At 41.9% G+C, this 16485-nt stretch overlaps 1 protein-coding gene across 4 annotated transcripts in view; it reads right to left on the bottom strand.

Annotated features, from left to right (window-relative positions):
* Window positions 1–16485, bottom strand: part of ZBTB20 (zinc finger and BTB domain containing 20) — a 1375461-nt gene that overhangs the window by 277332 nt on the left and 1081644 nt on the right. The window contains exon 1 of one of the 4 annotated variants that reach the window (XM_085621159.1): window positions 16212–16286. The exons of the other annotated variants lie outside the window; for them this stretch is intronic. The gene's annotated coding sequence lies outside the window, so the exon portion shown is untranslated. Of the gene's footprint in view, window positions 1–16211; window positions 16287–16485 lie in introns of those variants that run through there. 4 annotated transcript variants of the gene reach the window in all.

The raw sequence follows: 16485 nt of genomic DNA, 5'->3' as shown, positions 1-16485 counted from the left end.
AAATCTTCATGCTAGCATGGGGCCTTGCAGATTTTATTAGTAGCTTTACTGAAAAAGGGAGGTATGAGCCAGATATTCTGGTTTTGTCTCTGGTCCAATGGTAATTCACCTATGGGGTTACACGAAGTAGCCCTGATTGACTCCATCAGCAGCCTCTCCAATACATGGTACTAATCTGCCATATTGGAAAGCAGATATCTTACCAGCTGGTAGTGTATGAAAGTTTGACATAAAGCACGTGATCTGGCCACCATACGCCAGGTGTAGTCCAGAGACCTAAATTCTCGCACTGGGGCAGGGAAGCAGGATTAGCTGACGCGAAGTATGCTTCCACCACTCTGGTAGCCTCAATTACCGTTCGGTAATTTCATTTAATGCCTAATCATGTTCTCAACAAGGAGCCCAAGAAAAGGAGAGTTTCCTACGTCTAGGCAGGAAGGACAGCTGCAAAAATCTGCATTACAGACACAACCTCTCTCGGCCTTGTTTCTGGACTGGAAATTATTGATAAGGTCATTGAGAGTTGTACGGTGCGTAAATGATCCAAGAAGTCGTTTTCTCACTGTATCGTCAGTGGAAGCTTTCCCCTATTTAAAAAAAAAAATTTTTACACTCAATTTCTAACACATTAATCACTCGAATGAGAATTTCTACACTTAGTGAATGTGTCTATGATTGCGGAACTTTTATCATAAATGCCCTGCACTGGCTAACAAAAACCATCAAATCTTATTTCTGGTGTGTAGTCATTCGAGCCACACAAAAACATGCGCACTTTCCCTGTTGTCCGTGAAGGCTGCATTACAGCCTGAATGGAGAACAAGCCCAGGCCCCCATTCCCTGGCTGAGCGTCCAACCAGGATGCTCAGACCAATCACAACGCTGCATTGCAGCGCTGTGATGGGCCAGGAGCGCCTGGCTGTGCTTCCTGTTCCTTGAGTTCGACGAGAAGAGCAGGAGCAGACGCGGGACCCGGCAGCAAGGTAAGTTTATTTTTGGGGGATTTTTTTTTATATTGCACAGTCTGTCTTTTGTTAACTGTAGTACACCCACTTCAGAACCCTAGGTCCCACTCTAGGGCTCATCTTGACTCAAGCCTTCTATGTTAAACTGTTTTGAGTGTTTTGCTGACATTCAAGTAGACTGCTTCCAATGCTCTATCTTGAGCTAAGTGTAGCGATTACTCAATACTCCGCATAAATCATATTTCATAAATATTAGCAACATTTTGTCAGTGGCAGGTTCATCACAAATTCGCACCATTATTGGTCACACAAGCCCTAAGGTTCTCCTGCTTCGCCTATAAATCATTTAAATAGGACACTACAAAAATTAAGGAGACACAATGCAAGTAGAGATTCTGTTTGGCAGTATACATTATAATTATGCACATATGGCTTTACCATGCAACATGGTATCATTACAATCATTTCTATCAGTACACAGACAACTTCCAGCTATATGTGATGAAGTCGCCATTGATAGTGCCAGTCTAGAAAAATCATTCTAGCAGAAGTTCCAAACTTTATGATGCTCATAAACAGAATTTCAACTCTTCACATCATGTTCTTCAGATTCATTCTAAACATCAGAGGTGCAACTTTATGGCACTGTTCTCTAAAAATGTCATCACAAGACAAGTCAAATATCAAGAGTTTATACTGGATACTCATCTCAAGATAGATCACATCAAATTAGTTACCAAGTCTGCGAACTATAGATATGAAGAAAACCAAACACACACAAGCACCCTAGCACATTTTATGTCAGCCTTGAAAGGCATAATACTATCCTAAACTGATTTTTTTAAATGTCATATTTGCAACCTTATTTCATTCCACATGTGTTCTCCTAAGAGGAGATGTACACTTTACCGACCACTTGACATATGATTTCCAAGAATGTCCACATCGCCCCAGTCATCAAGTAATCTCAGTGGCTACCCAGTGGAGGGCAGTTTCAACTTCACATCACCCTGCATCCACACATAGTTCTGCATACCTTCAAGTCCTAATGCCTCACGGATAAGCTTACCATTTCATAAGGCTTGTTACAACTTAGATGCAAAACGTCCCTTAGACTGGATGCTTCAAAATTCTAGAAGGTACAACCTTTAAGGCAGTCCTTCTCTGGCACTTCATTAATAATGTAGAATTTCCTTCTCCCTAACTCTGCACTTTACCTACTCTCCTCTCCCATTTTAAAAGTCTAAAATAATTTCTTTAAGAAAATTCCTGCTTATCCAGCTGAGTATGTTCTCCTTTTACCGTCCCGTGAATAACTTCGCTTAACAGCTTCTACTCTTCTCAGGCTCACTATCTTTGTAAATTTTAGTTTAATGTGTGGTCACATGTTCGACGGACAGCATCTCTTCCTCCGATTCTATGTGAAGTGCTCTAATACTCCTGTGTCTGCCGCCCTATAGAAAACAAGCAGACGGAAACTGTATTGACAATGAATTCTATATGAATTACATATAAAGTTCACAATCAAGTACAACATGCTAGACAGTGGAATCTCCAAGGACCACAAGCCAACAGTGTATGTTGCTAATTAGATGCAGCATACACAAATCATTTGCTGTGAACATTTTATTTTGCACTATTCATTAAAAACACATGCCTACAGTAAAGATTTAACCTACTAGATAATATTGACAAGTTATGGGCTTTGACAAAGGCAAGGATGGAATCGATGCAGCACAGAGAACACACGTTTTCGTCACCAATAAATGCAAATATTCAAATAACACATGCTACTGTAATGCCTTTGGAAAATAAGACCAACCACTTCTCGCCTCATTCAGCTGCTAGGACAGTGCAACAGTGCTAAGTGTTTTGGCCTGTGCACCCATGTATACTGTAGATTAGAGATCACCTATACCTACTGAAATGAGTTCATGCTTTCAAATACAGATTCATCTTTACAAGGATTATAATAATTAGCCTTCGCTATTGAAAGAGCAGTTTTTATTATCTTTTCGAGTGTTTTCGATACAAGACTCAACTCAAGGTGCGGGTTAGTTTTTTTTCTCACCATTTTACAATAAATTATGCTAACAAGACCCAAATGTCCCCCCACTGGTCCAACAGAACTATACCTCTGAACTCCTGCTTACTCCGTTAACGTCAATTGCGATAGACTGAACAGCAAGGTCATTTAAGAGGAAATTATGAAGGCAATAGAGCTCTTAAAGTTGATTAAAACTCTGGGGGCGTGTGTGACACCTTCGGAGTTTTACAAAGCCTATGCGTCTAGCTTGGCTCCTAAGTTACTGGAAATGTTCTGCACCGTCAAAGAAACCGGGATGTTGCCAGATGACATCAAAGGGACAGTAATTTTTTATATTCCTAAAACCGGCAAACCGGTCAAAGTAGGGCTTAAATATTAGCGATTTGACTCGCCACATGACCAAAGTGGCTTCATGCCACATGGATCCACCGGCATAACATTTTAAAACTATTTAGTGTTCTCCTAGGGTCCCCCAAATCGGAAGCTTGGGTACCAATCATTTTGAAAAAGCCTGTATGCTCTATAGATTGGAACTACTTGTTTGCATTGCTCAGATACATGGAACTGGACCCCACATTCATCACATATACCTGGCTATGGTTTGTTGAATTCGAAGTGTGAATTGCTGTAAATGGCTTACTACCATAGCCCCGCCACATCACACATGGGACCATCATGGTTGCCCCTTCCAGGACCTTTTTAGGTCTCGCCTGAGCCAGCGCATGTGCTGCTCAGAGAGAGATTTAGTATATGGGTTTCCACAGAGCTACTAGACCTCGCTGGCCTACGCTTGCGTTCACGTGTGCAGCCGCCAATCACTGCTGCGCGCGCACCACTCGCGTGCTTACCACACAGCGCGTCCCGTCCTCGCGATCACGTTCGCTTTGATCATGATTACTTTCACTTTCACGGCCGCGCGGCCAATGCTTGTATTACATACCCCGCTGACAGTCAACCCTGGGAGATTTATGAGTTCTTAAGCGATAGAAATATTTCAGGACGATCTGCTTTCCTTATCTGCAGCAGACTGACAGACTCTGCTCGTCCCTCCCGTTCTCCTTAAGGATCGCTGAGTGCTGCTTTTCGGCCTAGGCACTTAGAAGAGGGATGTCCAATGAGACAGATCGTTATAGCAAAGTCACTTTACCAAACACAGAGACAGCTAGTCACTTTTATGTATTTATTTGGTCTTTTTTTGTGAATCATTGTTGCACTGAAACCACAGTCAGGTGATTTGCACAATATGCTTTCTTTGCACCAGCCTCGTAAGTCCATTTGTGGGCAAAGCGCTTATCGGTGATGGAAATCCCCATCCTGGGTGCATCCTAAAGCCCTATTCTGGCGTACGTGATTGGTGGTGAGGCCCAGAGCTTGGGGCTTGCCGCATAATAGTTGGACTCTGCATTACTTAAGTGTAAGAAGGTTTTTAACCCCACACACATGCCGCCGGCACCAATTGCCAAAGCGCCTTTAGCACAACAAACAAAGCAACCAAATTTTTCTGGGCTGAAAGATTTACATCAGCATACTAACAAGGCACAGGAGCCGTTCGCTGGGATAGGGCCGCCCGGATCCTTTTACCCTAATCCCAGCCTCAGAACACACACCTACATCCTCCAAATCCTGCCCTTGCACCCCCTCCGCTTTTTCCACCCTCCACCCCTCACCCGGTTAAAACTTGTATTTTCTACCTGCGCCCAGCACGCGCATGCCTCTTTTCGGTCTGTAAACCTTTTCATCAAACGCCAGAGGCTGTGCCCTGAAATGCAGAGACGTATTTAATGTTTTCTTTCAGCCACCTGACAAGCAAGAGTGAGCAGTGCTAAGGTCTATTTTTTGATATTTTTGTTGGCACCAGGGGGGACTGTCGCTGTACACATGAATGTTTGAGCGCAGCGAAAGCTCGCTTTAAGGTTAACATAGAAACAGAATGTTGTGGCAATTAGAGCCCGCCAGGACCGCCCCCTTCCTGCTCTCACCACAGACATACCATGGTCTCTGGCTTTACCCTTGCTTTCGGAGACCCTTAGGTTTGCCTTATCTCGTCTCTGCCTTTTAAATACATTTTATTATTTTTTTAGTCTCCCAAAAATATATTTCTGTGTTTGTGTGAGAGTAAGGGTTTGAATCTTGTTCCATATTGTTGGTTGTCCATAGAGTGGGGAGAGCGTCAGCTTCTTGTACACTAAGGATGTCCAAAAGACACCGCTACCATTTTGCGAATAGGTCACCACCGCAACTTGGAAGTGAGCAACGTTTCAATGGTTTGCAACCAGAATTTCAGTCACAGGGATAGGATGGGATGCCCAAAAAATGCTCCTACCATACTGAGATTCTGTAACCATTCAGAATCCCATTTTAGGAGTCAATAAAAGTTGAAAGACGCCTAAAATCGAATCTGTACATAAGGAAAACCTATTTCATGGCTGCAAGCTCTTCTATTTTGTAAATTAGAGTGTTTGTGGCCACAAAATAGGTTAGTACATCTGGCCCTATATCCTTCACCTTCTTAAGCACCTGATATCTCCTAAAAGTCAGGGACTATTGAAATCTGCTAGGTGTTACCTCATCCGTTGTTAAGAGAAAAGCTCTGTGAACCCCACCAGAGTAGAAACAACCTAGAGAAGCCCTTCAAAACATCTGATAACCATGAACCTAACATTAGTCATTGAGAGACACCTAGCTCCCCCTGCAGCAATTGAGTTTTCTCAAGGCGGCTTCACCGTGATGACCCAATGGGCATGTTTCACCTTTGAAGCTGTTGCTGGATGAAGCTTTGTAACCTGGCCTACCTTTGAAGTTTGAGCTCCATAATGAAATATAAGAAGGCGATTTAGAGTTGTTGGTAGCAAAACCCCCTCCCCTTTGGTTTAAACCCTCCTTTAGGGATTCTCTCCAGGTGAGGAATCCTTTGACTACATTAGCGTTATGGAACTAACCGCATGGTGGTAGCAGTTCCACTGGATAATTTACCACTGACAGAGAACACTCACAAAGCAGAGAATTTTCCTTTGCCACCCATTATTAAATCAGGTCATAAGTTTAAAGGTATGGTTTTGTTCACTGGGAAAGATTGCCAAGCCCTGACCTACAGCTTGCACTAGGGAGCCAGACAATCTTTCACTCAGGCCCTCTTTAAAATAAGTATTGGCATAGCCAATAGGTTTCGCCTTTGGGACCTTACAAGTGTTTAGCCGTGTAACGGTTGATATTGTTGCACCAAGGATATTGTGCTGCATAACTAAATACTTATAAGGTCCCAAAAGTGAGACCTATTGGCTATGCCAATGCTTGTTCCAATAGCAATCAAGCACCTCACAGCACTCGTCAAAGCAAATTCTGCGAGCAGTGGCTTTAACTGAGCCAGGAACGAGGAGGGAGGTTGATGGACAAGATATCGGTATATGCTGACGATCTCTTCTTATGTTTGAGGGACCCTGAAAACTCAGGGTTGCAAGTATTAAACAAATCTGTGACTTACAAAGGCCTTCGGGTCAACTGAAACACATACACACTACATTCAATCAGTGATAGGGCCACTGATGAAGGTCAGGTGTCTGGATACTCCAACAAAGGTTTAGAAAGGATCAAACACTCCAAGGAATTCTTCATACAACTTAAAGCTATAATCAGATATTTCTTACTGATCAACAGAACCCCATGAATTAGACTCACAAAGTGGGGCAAATCAATGTTGTATAGTGGGCTAGGCATGGCCGGCTTCGCTGCATACTACCATGCTTCTCACTTGGCAGTCGTCAATAAATGGTTGTTTGATACCAAGACTGACCATGTATACACAATCGAACAATGAGTGCTTGGGGGCAGGGATCCAAGACATTTTTTATATGTGAGCTATTTTTACAGAATGCTCCCAGCCACCAGGATGTCATTTGCTGTTTGAAAAGATGTTTGCTGGGAAATGGCCAGAGTGACAAACTAACACAACACACGCCATTGGGTATGAGCACCTTCCTTCTAAGGTATCAGCTCTGGAAGACTTTGTGGGATGGGCAGTAAGGTTACTGAAATTGAGTAATGGAACTTCCATTACAGTCATTACATCTGCAAGAAGAATTCAGCCTGTTCAAATCCAATTTCTTCTGCTAGCTCCCGCATAAGGCATGCTCTCATACCATATCTCAGTATGGTGGAAGGCATCCCGGAATTCAGACAGATAATAGCAAAAACTACCTTTTCCCTATTAACTCCCAAGATAATATCTCAAATACATAAAACACTTATAATGCACACACCTGACACTTGTTTGCAGAATAAGCGAGCCTAGAAGGCAGACTTGGCACACTGGAGGAGAGGAACCAGCAAGAAGTCCTTATGACCCCAAGAGACATGGCAGTAGCTGTTAAGATTCGCATTAAAGCAATTTAAGTTTCTAAATCGTATGGGGTAGGGGATCATTACCTAAATTTCTGTCATGCAAGCAAGTGAAGGAATTCATTGGCACTCGGCAGGGGTTTCACCAAGCATCAACAAATGGAAGGTTGGCCTCAATCGATGCAGACTATTAGAAGGACAGGTACACACAGACTGTGGTTTCCCCAAAAAAGCACAAACAGATCTGGGAAAAATAGCAGGACTAAAAATAGAAATATTGTTGACCTGGCAACAAACACTTGACAGTGCACGTACCAACCATATTGATAATTCTTAAAATTAAAGCTATATACTGACCAATTGCATCGATAAGCAATGCTTATACCTGCTCCGTGTTATACTTCTTTATTATATGAGGTTAACATAAAAAAGCAAATAAAGATTACTATAAACAAAAAGTATGCGATATAAAATGTTCACATGTGTGTATCACCTAGAAGAGAGCACCAAGCAAGTTTTGTCACCTACACACACTGCGCCGTTGTTAATAAGTTTGATTTTCCTTTTTCATAATTTTTTCTTGTTACAAATAAAATACCCGTCGATATTTAAGACTGCTGATACTGTGTGTCCAGGGACCAATGTTCTGACACACCTTATCTAACACCAAAGTAGTCATAACTTAATCCACCTTCATTCCTCGCACACAAATTAACCATCACAATGGATTCACACTCAGACAGATGCAAGTTCATTGTGAGACTTTGCTAAGGGTAGAAACAAAAAGTAGTCACCTAGGACTTCTCCTGAACCACACTCTCAATCTGAGAAAGTCGATCCCATCTGCAAATAGTTTGGCTCCCTCACTGCTCCCAAACAACAACAAAATAAAAGCTTTCTAGTTACTACGTGAAAACACTATAAAAAGGCGAGTACCACATTTGCCCTACAATGAGGGAGCACCTAGAACGCTCTTGGGACTGCCACTGTTCATTCATTCATTCCTTCATTCTTGGAACAGTTCTGAACTGCCCCTCCCCCACCTCTATCGCATACATCTACATATGAACCATAGAGAGAAGATCACTGCGACAGTTTTCGTAGCTCGTAGAAGGTTACATATTAGCTAAGAGCTTCTGCAGTAATAACCCTCATCACAGGGCCTTAAAAATTGATTCTGTTGAGGACACGCAGGGTGAAGAAAGAGGACACCATAAAAGAGTGGGACACTTAATAATAACTAATCAGCAGCTCTAAAACTGCAAAGAATTAACTACTTAGAACACCCTAAATCCTAGAGCTGTAGTCACCAAACTTGAATCAAAACTAGGTATTAAATACCACACTTGTCAAGCTGGATTTACTCATTAGGTTGCATATCGGTGACTTTTAACTCCTGTTTTTAAACAAAAAGGAAATAAATTGATGAAACTTGTGTACGAAAAAACAGAGGAGGCTCATCTCCAATTCGCATTTTCTGCCAATTTTATATATATTTATGTTAAGAAGGTGCACTTCAGAAAAGGTACGCCTGCATGCACACGGATAAACACATCAGAGATGATTTTGTGAAATCAGATGAACTAAGTAAAACTTGAGCTTAATCGGCTGACACAACACTTCCTAAAGAAAAGGCAAAACTCACCTTGACCTTACTTGGCAATAATTGGAACGTCTGAGAAATACATACCTTTCCTGACATTCTGGGTGGGGTAAAGCGGACATATACTCCTGAATGTCTGGTGAACCGATTTGCAAATGCTGAGCTATATTCAACGGATCATGACCCCCAAAGTCTGTGCACCAAATTGACTGACTGCTGCTGTCCCCAAATTGCGTCGGCTTCCGCATTTTGGTGCCTGTTGTTACAGGCACGAAGCAATCCCACCCTACACTGCTGAGAAGCTGCATAATTCACAATGAGAACTGTCTCCTTCAGTTGAGTTCACATATACCACTACTGTGGTAAAGGGCCACAGTAGTTTGAAGACCGGTGCTTTTACATTCAGCGTTTTCCTCGTGGCTATCATGGTAATTATAGATCTTGCCTTTACTCACTTCTGTTCCGTTTTCTAGTCTTCCAGCCTGCTTTTACTGCCGTGTAAACTCCCCATTTTTATGTTAAATGTTTGTCTCCGGTGTCTCTAATTGTCTTCCTTGTCTTTACCTCAAGAGTGCCTGTAATTCTTTCAGATACATCACCCAATGAGCTTGTCGCTGGCCCCAAGTGAGTCTCTGTAATTGTGTTTACCATTCTTTATATTATTACATTCAACTGCCGCAGGTACCAAAGAGTTATGTATTCTTTCTCGTGGGTAAGCTGTGTGATTCCTATTAGAGAAAAGCAAGCTGGAAAACCACCCGAGTGCTTGATTCCGCAGAGTCCTCCTGGTGCACACATTTAGGAGCTGTTTGCTTTTGATTTTGCTTGTGTATTAAGTTGGTTGTATATCTTCTAGGTCTTCTATACATAATACCTCTTGGTATATAAATCGGTCTTGGAGTTCTATTCCTGCTTGATTGAGCTGGCTGCTTTATTATGTATTAAGTGATTGTTCACTATTATGGGCATCTTGATGCTAAAGAACAATGACCAAAATAACATCTAATGAATTTTGCACACTAGGTACGTTTTTACAGCCTTCCTGAAGCTAAATAAGACTGGATGCCTTTGATATCTAGAAGGAGGCTGTTCTAAAGTTTGGACCCTAGATAGCAGAGAGCACGCTCACCTGAGCGGGATCACTCAAAAGAGGGACTGACAATAACAGCTAACAGAGCAGAGGCTTCTTACTGAAATATAGCAAGTGAGAGCTTCGGAAGGAGGAATGTTTCCATCGTAAAAAACTGTGCATTAAACAAAAAGTTCTAAAATAAATGATTTTGCTTGATAGGAAGTCAATGAAGGTGAAGTCTTCCCGGTGTTAAATGTATGCAGCTTGCTGACCAGCTGCACTGCAAAGTTCTGGATCCTGTGATTTGTCAGGGGAGACTCAGGCAAGCCCAAGTAGTAGAAAGCTGTAATAATCGATCCAAGAACATGAGACAGCACGGGCCGGAAGAGGAGGGGACAACATTTTCCTCCACAGACTGCAACAGGTATTGAAGCCAGTTTACTTAAAATTCCAGTTGGAATATATTTCAGGTTATATGCTTTGGTTAGGTATGGTCGGAGGGTATTGTCCTTCGTCACGAGTTCTAGACAGGGGTGTTTGCTTTCATCTTTCCCATTTAATATCAACACACTAGGGTGGTTTACTTTCTGCCATGAGAGATGCAACTGCGATTGAGACTGGGCACATCCATTTAGTCTACAAGCAGATGAAGACAACTGGCTTTCAGAGTCTGGAAAATACATGGATGAGCATAATCTCAGTGCTAATGTTGCTAACTAGAAGAGCATGTTTTGCCACACTGAAATAGAATGCCTTACGAAATATGCAATAATGCAGTGGTTCTTAACCTGGGGTCCGCAGTGCCTACTCATAGGGACCACGCTGATTAGAAAATTAAGAATAATAGTAAATGAATAAAGAATGTATAAAAAAGCAAAATTGAAAACAGAACATTTAAAAACACTGTGCAAATGTTAGGAATTTGAAATTGGAGGCAAAAATTTAGTTGGTACCCTTAGCGTGATTCGTGGGAAGCAGGATCTACTATGGATGCCTGGTGGCCTAAACTGAAGCACTGGTATGCACCAACAAAAAGAGAGCATTCATTAGGGGTCAAAAAACAACATAATATTATGTCTAACATCTTTAGAAATATAATTAAGTTTTGAAACGCTCCAACCTTTCCATTAAGATTTAAAACTTTAACTTTTGCATATTTCTTGGTTGTGAATTAAATAAAATATTTAACTCTTCCGGTGCTAGGCCTTCTGTGCTATACTTTTTTTTTGGCTATTTGGGATAGTTTGTGCTTAGGTCCCTGTAACTTTTTGACAACATAAGGTATCCACGCCAAATATGCGTCCTTTTCTTCCAACATCATGGGTATTTTAAAGATACCCAGGGTTTGTTGATTCCACCGGAGGAGACCCTGAAATTAGCCAAAATACAGCTACATTTAGTGTTTTTTTGGAAAATTGTAAAAAAAAAAGTGCTGCAGATGAAAGAGTCTGTTTTTTTCCCTGCAAATGGTATCAACAGCGGGTTTGTGGTGCTGAAATCACCATCTTCCCAGCTTTCAGGGACTGACAGACAGTTTTGACATTTTAAATGGACATAGCCTATTTTTGCTATTTTTTGTGCTTTCAACCTCCTTTCTTGGAAGAAATGGGTATGAAAGCAATAATGGATCCTGGAAAGCTATACATTTCCGAAAAATAGACAAAATTCTGAGTTCAGCAACGGGTCATTTGTGTAGATCCTTCAAGGTTTTTTTTTATAGAAACTAACAGCTAAAAATAGGAAAAAATGAAAATGAGTTAAAAAAAACAATCATTTGTGCCAAATTTTTCACCATTAACTGCTTCTAAGTATGACAGATCTTTTAATGCAATATACCATTAAATCTGCTGTACCCTTCTGGTTATGGGGGATATATAGGACTTGAAGGTTGAGCTAGGGTTTAAAATCTACCGCTAGGCACTTTGAAAAAAAAGGTCAGTTTTCACTGTAAAAATGTGGTGTGTCCACGTTGCATTTTGGGCTGTTTCTTGTCGCGGGCACTAGGTCTACCCGCACAAGTGAGGTAACATTTTTATTGAAAGACCTTGGGGAATGCGGTGTGGGTTGCATTTTTGAGATCCATGCAGATTCGAGAACTTTCCATCACAGAAATTTGAGGAAAATCTGTTTTTTTGACAAAGTTTGAGGTTTGCAACGGATTCTGGGTAACAGAACCTGGTGGGAGCTACACAAGTCACCCCATCCTGAATTCCCCTGCGTGTCTAGTTACATTTTTTTTATAGGTTTGCTAGGTTTCCCTAAGTGCCGGCAGAGCTAGGGTTCAAAATCTACAGCTAGACACTTTGCAAAAAACAAAGGGTCCGTTTTCATTGTAAAAATGTGGTGTCCACATTGCGTTTTGTGCCGTTTCCTGTTGCGGGCACTAGGCCTACCCACACAAGTGAGGTACCATTTTTATCGAAAGACCTTGGAGAATGCAGGGTGGGTTGAATTTTTGGGATCCACGCAGATTCGAGAACTTTCCATCACAGAAATGTAAGGAAAATGTGTTTTTTTTTACTAAGATTGAGGTTTGCAACGGATTCTGGGTAACAGAACCTGGTGAGAGATACACAAGTCACCCCATCCTGACTTGCCCTGGGTGACTAGTTGCCTATAGAGAATTGTAAATATAGATTGTTTGGAGAAAGGGGGTGGAACACCGGCGCCCATGAAAAAGAACCGCCCATGCGACAGCGTTCAAGAGTCAGAAAAACGTATCCACTAGTTCGACAAATAACTACAACAGACATGCATCATGCTGGGCTGCGGGACGCCTACTAGGAGAGACCAACACAGATACTGGGCCAATATCAATCCCAATGATTTGACATATGCTAATACCAAGTTCCAGACCAATGACAACCCACCCATTACAGGTGACGGTTGCGCGAGCCTGCATGCAACGCATTCATCGTATGTCACGTACATCTCCACTTTATTCCCTCCAGCTACCGTTAGTAGGTCTCTCCCGAGACAGTGAGCACTACACTGCGCAAGCCCTCCAAGTCTGGACAAAACACTCACTTACAGAAACAGGATCCATGTTCGCAGATGGCCACCTACTCCCCTTTGACGAACTAGTAGACGATACTGGCCTCCCAAGAGGCCAGTTAGTTCCTCCTACACGGTCAATTGGTGGCAGATTGCCGCCGAGCTTGGCATATGCTAGATAGGAAACCAGCAACACATCCGGTTCTCCATACTATCCTGCAAATGGGCCCTGAACGTCATATAGTGATGTGGATATACAGAGTAATTCGGCACCTAATAGCAGTGTCACTCACCCCTTTATGGGATAAATGGGAGGCAGAACTCCAGAGGCCGCTGCATGACAAAGAGTGGGAACAAGTGTTACTCAAAGAAAGTATCCTGCAATCCCCGATTTAAAAAAAATCAAATTTTCATCTTAAATAGTGCATACCTATCGCCCCAACACCTTCAAAGTTACTATCCTGACACACCATTGTCATGCCCGAGATGTCAAATCCCCAGCGTGACTTTCTTTCACATGTTTTGGAATTGCCCAGAGCTACACTCCTATTGGAATGCAACACATACCTCACTATGCGAAGTAACAGAACAGGGCTCACAGACCTTAGTGCGAATTGGTCATATTCAAATGTCGCAAACACCACAAAGTCAAGGCGTGGTTTACGTCTCTGACCCTCCTATTAGCTAAGCGGGGAATTGCCATGCACTGGAGAACTCCAGTGGGGCCTCGGTTAGCAGCTTGGGTAGGAGCAGTCTCTAAATGAGGAGCATAGGGAGAAGACGCCCTGCGATATGAGGAAGCCTGAGACATGCATAAACGCCGTATCTCCATGCAATGGGAGACGCTCTTACATACCTTTAAACATACCTTAAATCACACAAGGTCCCCTTGTCATCGCCGCAACCCTTGCAAACCACTTCGAATGCACCCACCTCCCAGTGCGGATGAGGAGACCCCCCATCCAAACCCAGCCCATAAGCCGCGAATGAGTAGCAAACACAAATACACCCCCCGAGCCTCAATAAAACCTACATTTCCGGTGCCCATCCGCGCAAGCAATAACGTGGACTCTCAACACTGCTCATCCAAGCCCATTCTCCTGTACCTCCCCTCACACAGTGTACTCCCCATTCAGTTAAATCCCCCCAGTTTATTTACTGTTACATTGCCATGATTAATGGACTCTTACATCTATCCATGTTCAAAATGAGGACAAGATGCAGTTACGATATAATAAAATTGAAATCACACCCCTTGCTAGGTAACAGGGTATGGGCTGGGTATCGATCAGAACACCAAACATACCATGCGTCAGTAGATATTGCGAAATGGCAACCAATTGCATGTACAAACTCTTATGTAAAGCTGTTGTAATACTTCACTTATTAACAATAAAAACCAAATAAAAACAGTTTACAAATAATAAAAACTAGAACAGACATGCATATGAGGACATGAGGCCAGAGATTTACGACCCAGTCGCACCCAAAGTTGCTGCACTGAATGACAAGGAGAGAGCAGGTCAGCGTCACATCTAGAGATATGGCACTCTCCTCCTCTCTCCCTAGAGCTGGTTCATAACGAGGATGCCAAGCGCCATGCACACACCTTTGCACCATAGTGCAAGGGGGTCTGCATGAGTATAGCAGAGGTTTTCTACTGGAAGGGTGACCTTCCAGTACAAAATACTATGCCTAGAAAAACAGTAAAACTTTTCCTACGTTGTATGTGTGCTGTACAGTGCAGCATACAGGCAAAGTCGGAAAACAAAGGATAAATAAAAGTATTTCTCTTTTTATCACCAGCTTCAAAGTGGTGTTATTTATTGCTACAAAACCCTGTTTACTATTGTTAGTCAATAGGATTTTGCATCAAAAAGCATGGCTGGAAGCACAGGAACGCCCATGTATCACCCACGTAATGCCCCTCTCAAAAAAGAATAAGTCAAACCAGTGTTCTGCGCTGCTTAGCGTTACCTTTTGGCAACTTCCTAGTGCAAAACAACTTTGTGCTGGAAACTAAATTCAACAAAAAACGTTTTGCACAGATTTTCAAACCCAGCACTAAAGGTTTGTAAATCTGGCCCTACATGTTTTCTTTATTTCTGTTGTTTACAGCATGCACTTGCAATTATTATGTATTATTATACATTGCTATGAATTTTGTAAACATTTTGTAGATTTTTACAAACTTCTGAAATTCTGATCAACGGCTATGAGGCGCAGAGTCCACCATATTGCAAATCCAGAGCCATCATAAATAAAATACGTACATCACAGGTAGATACATAACTACTATCTGGAGGTAACTGAAAGCAGATACAAATTTTGTACCCAAACAACTGCATTACACTGATTGTGTATCTAGAAACACAATGAACCTGACACTGACGTAATTTACAGACTGCTATCCGTGCATTTAAGAACACAAAGAAACTGACTGTGATGTTTTTTATTTATTTGAGTTTTATATAGCACTGGCTAGACCCGGAGGTATCAGACCACTTTACATGAGGAACATTGTGTTACATAATACAAATTACATCCGTTACAAGAGCATAGTAAAAACACAGACAAAAAACAATGTTACAGTAGTAAGGAAACACAGCGGGGAGACAAGGAGAACCGTGCCCAATTACCGACTGGGAAGATGACGGCCGAGAAGGAAAACCAGGGCCAGCCTCCTCTATAGCTGTCTAGCAGCTCCACCGGGCATCAGCCATTCAAAGACAGCAATTTCCATACAAACATTGATCTCTTATCTATGTGAATTTGAAATATAATTCTACATACTTTCTCAGGCACGGATTTCATAAATAGACACAAATCTTAAACTCAGGGAGGGCAAAAGACAGACAAACATTTATGAGCCCGACAGCAATGGCTATCAAAACCACGTACCAACTTCGTAACTAGGTATCCCCTTACATATTTTTATATTACTGAATTTAGATTTTGTATGACACAGCTAATCACCGGGATGCATTTTATATTGATCTCAATGCATGACAAACGTACACAATATTCTAGAAACTGCGAAAGTTCAAGGCAACATTTCATTTGGGGCTATTTGCCTTGTTAGATCCATCCGAAAACCAAATTTAGTTGACAGGGATTGAGTTCTTTTTGATACGCAACAATGCTAATCAAGGGCAACAAAATACAGATCCTAACTGCATGCATAAGGGTCATTACCTGAGGCGCTCACTGTAGCTGTGGCCACACCTCAGTGACATGGCAACAAAACCCAGTCATATTTGGTATTGTAATCTACAACACATAAGAAAAACAGCTAATTTATTTCTTGCTCTGTAAATTTGAAAACGAATCACTACATAGATGACTTCCTTTAGTTTAATTATCACATAAATGTTCAAGTAAAAAGAAGCAGAAATACTGAATTATTAATGGCTCCACAGGTTCTGTTAATTTATTGTTTTTGTCCCTTTCAATGCTCTTCATCAATGCT

This window comes from Triturus cristatus, chromosome 8, assembly GCF_964204655.1.
Source record: "Triturus cristatus chromosome 8, aTriCri1.1, whole genome shotgun sequence".
In the NCBI taxonomy this organism is placed as follows: Eukaryota; Metazoa; Chordata; class Amphibia; order Caudata; family Salamandridae; genus Triturus; species Triturus cristatus.
The sequence above is the reverse complement of the archived record's forward strand: the minus strand, read 5'-3'. Positions and strand labels throughout refer to the sequence as shown.